This window comes from Neopelma chrysocephalum, unplaced genomic scaffold (genome assembly GCF_003984885.1).
Source record: "Neopelma chrysocephalum unplaced genomic scaffold, ASM398488v2 Primary Assembly neopelma1_265, whole genome shotgun sequence".
Taxonomy (NCBI): domain Eukaryota; kingdom Metazoa; phylum Chordata; class Aves; order Passeriformes; family Pipridae; genus Neopelma; species Neopelma chrysocephalum.
In genome coordinates, this window is record NW_020897927.1 from 161,444 (window position 1) to 165,472 (window position 4,029).

The window sequence follows — 4,029 nt, forward strand, 5'->3', positions numbered from 1 at the left end:
AGTCTGCCACATCTGTGCTCAGAGGATGGCCCAGCACACAGTGTGTTGTAGTAGGAGTCTGATGGAGACCACTTGATGAAGGAGAGGAGGTGGATGAAGTTTACTTCAGGCACTCGGAGAAATCCTCACAGCCACAGGCCTGAGAGAGCAGCGTGGCTGGGCATGACCACCCCAAGAGGTTTCTGGAAAGGTTTGAAGGCAGTTCCCTGATAGAGGTGCTGAATGAACCAAGTAGGAGAGATGATCTTTTGGACCCACTGCGCAAACACGGAGAGGAACTGGCTGAAAATGGGAAGGATGGAAGCAGCACTGTCCATAGGGTCCACAAGGCTGTGGCACTAAAGGTGGTGAGAGAAGCCAGCGAGGCGAAGAGCAGAATTACAACCCTGAACATCAGAGGAGCGAGGGTTTGCCTGTTGCGGTGAAGGAATACAAACACACTGTACAAACTGATTCAGGAAGTCACGTCCCTGGAAATGTTCAAGGTTGGACAGGGCTCGGAGCAAACTGGTCTAGTGGAAGGTGTCCCTGATGGGGTGGAACGAGTTGAGCTTTAAGGTCCCTTCCAACCCAAACCGTTCCTTGGTTCTGTGATTAGGACGCAAGAATTTCAGAAAATGGCAACTATAAAAGGGCGTAAAATCCATCCTTCTGTTTGTCATCAGTGAAAATGCTGAGAATCTCAGCCACATACTTACAAACACTTGAAAACCAGCAGTCATTGTTTTCACTAAGCATTTAACAATCTTGGCCTCGTTTTCGGTTCTCTGCTCACATTTAGAAAACAAGACCCTTGGAGAGGAATGCACAATGTCAGAATCCTGTGAAGGGTGGATGCAGTTGCAGACAGACACAAAGAAACTACAGTAGCTGTTTTGCAGAGAACCCATAAAGCTGTTTCAGATGGTTTAAAACAAGAAGATCACATTTTACTGGGGGCTACAAGTCAGATGTGAAAGAAAAAAAAAAAGGAGGAGATACACAGTTTACAAAAGAACAACCAAACATACCATAAATCACATTTAAGTTTACAGGGGGAGATAAATGAACTAGTAGCCATCTGTGCCTTACTTCAAACTCTATACAGTCACAGAGGAGAGCAGACAGTCCAGCATCTTTCTTTCTGCTCTTCGTCTTCTTCCATTTCACCTCTCACCATTTAAAATGCAAGGGGATGCTAAATATCTGTTCACTATCTGGTTTGTTCTGTGAGCAACAATAATAATTTCTGGGTCAGACAGACCCCCACCATAGGGGGTGAGCAACTAATCCATATCCGTGCACATTCTCTGCAAAGATCTTTACATGAAATTTGCAGTTCCACTGAAGAGAGAAAAAAAAAGAAAGGGAATTTATTTGAGGATTGGGAAGAGGAGCTAAAGAGAGGACAGAGATAGTGAATGGAGCTCCCATAAGTGAAGGGGAGTGACTGCTCACCTGGACAGACCTCCCTATATATATATACACACACATATAAATATATACACATATATATATACACACATATATATATGAGATGCATAGGTATATGAGATAGATAGACAGATAGATAGATATGAGGTATATAGGTATATTTTATATATATATAACTATATATGTATTTATATGTACAAAAGAGGATCACTGCACACAGAAAGATTTGTCTTTGCTCATCTCGAGTCCCTTTACTAAGAAGAAAGAAGACACCAGATAAAATTTTGGTACTGTCTCGAAAAGTTCCTGCCCCAACATCCATTTTCCTCCAGAGCTTCCTATGTTCTCAGCCCATTTTTAAGAAAAAAACTTCAATTAGAGAGAACTAGCTCAGACCTTTCATGCCACCAGCTATAAAACAAGATTGTAAAAAAGCCCAACTTATCCAAAAAAAGGAAGCAGCATGTTCTGAGGTTATTTTGTCCCAGTTTCTGTGTAAACAAGACAAACTCACCACCTCTGCCCCAGCATAAGACATGAACTTGCCAGATGACAATGGTGTGCAGATTATGATATTCCTACAAATGTCATGAAAATGGATGCCCAGGTAGGTGAGAAAGACCAAGTTTGCCTTTTTTACGGAGGGAAAACATGCAGTAGGGGGTTGTTCCATGAACTATACAGGAATTGTCACAGGGACAATGCATTATGTCATGTCAAGCTGCAAGGAAAGGTTTTGATTTGACATGAGAAAGCTCAACAAGCACACATAGAAAGTTAAAAGTCTGTAGGTTGTTCGCTCGAGAAACTGCAGGGAAAAGACAGTGCTCACCCGTCTGGGAGGAGGAAGAGGGAGATACAGAGGTGTGGGTCCATGCTCTGCTCCTTCCCACACCTCGGGCACTCACCAGCAATGCAAGAGAAAGATGTGCTCTACAGTTGGTTGTGATAAGGCTTTCTGCTGGAGAAACAGCTTCTGCAGGGGCAGATCTACCTAGAAATAGCTGTATTGAAGGTGGGTTGGCAGCGTTGATTGGTGCTCGTGGACGTAACAGAGCTTGGACACTGCAGCAAAGCAAGCAGAAGAAATGCTTGGAAGGTGACGTGTTCACTGGATTACTGGAAGGTGGATGGTTTGAGAGATTGATGGTTGGAGACTAGACATGTCACATAACTGTCTGATAATTCACCGCCATCAGAAGCTGGACCCCCCCCTTTTCACCGATGATGCTCCTGAGGAAAAGGGACCATCCCATTTAGAGCTGCAGGAGAGTTCCTGGAAAGCAGCAGCCCCACAAAATCATTCTTTTGCTCTTCCAGGGAATCATTGAGAAATTCCTTGTTTCTCAGGTATGTTTATTCTTCACTGACCACTTGCTCCAGAATGAGTTCTGATTCTATCACGGGGCTTTGAGATGAACAGGAAACAGGCCCATAAAATACTGGCTTACAGCTGTGGTTTCCATAGGTGCTGCTCGAGTATCACAGAATCATGGAATCATTGAGGTGGGAAAAGACCTGTAAGATGATCGACTCCAGCCATAAACCCAACACTGCCAGTTCCACCAGAGAACTCTTGGTGAAGATGCTGACAGAGGATACTCTAGAAATGCACCTTTGTAAGCACTGGCAGTGACACAGAATTGGGTTTATTATTTTCACCTGGTAGTTCAGGTGTTTTTGCAAACACCAAGAGCCTGAGCAACATGTTCCTGTCCATCAGGATTGATGGGTTGGCAGCTTACTCTGAGATCTTTTGAGGCACATCCTTTGCTTTTGTCACTGCTTGGCAGTCAGTAGAGTGAAATTGGGTTTCCCCTTAGCAATTGCCTTGTCTGTGGCAGCTGTGGCCTGATCCTGGTACCTTCACACTGTCCATTTACACAGAGGTTTGGAGAAAAAGTCACAGTTCAAGGGATAACAGGTTGTGTTCCTGAAAGTCATTGCTGTTCTCCAAATTTGTTGTTGGGATATTTGCCCCATTTTTCATTTAGCGGAGCAAAAAATAACAGTGTGTGAAATTAAAAATAATTATAAAAATACAATAACAACAAAACCCTAGATTTCAAGGAGCACTTGGACAACAGTCCCAGGGACATGGTGAGAATTTTGTTCTACTGTGCAGGGCCAGGAGCTGGACTCAATGATCCTTGTGGGCCCCTTCCAACTCTGGATGTTCTATGATTCTATGAACCCAAACCCAGAAAAGAATCAATAGAAATAGGTAATACTCAGACTTGGATGACTCTGACCAAGACTTGGATATTTGCAAAGGCAATGATTCTGTGATTCTATGCACGCTGCTCTTTTTTGAAATGCTCTTGTTTTTTATTTGTTCCACTCAGGACACGTTACTAGGATGGAAAGAGAAGTAGGACGGCAGGAGGGAAGAAAGAGAAACACTATTTGATGGTATAAATATGTGGGGCTGAAATGCCAACCACGAAAAGGGGCCTCCCATCATGGAAAAATGAGACTTCCAGTTTATGTAAAACAAAGATGCCTTCAGCTCCAGAAGGGACAACCTCGCCCCAGCCCAGCCCGAGCTGGGGGCGGGGGGGAGTGGATGGGAGGGGATCCTCCCAGGTCTCGGTAGACCCACAGTGACTCTCCGTG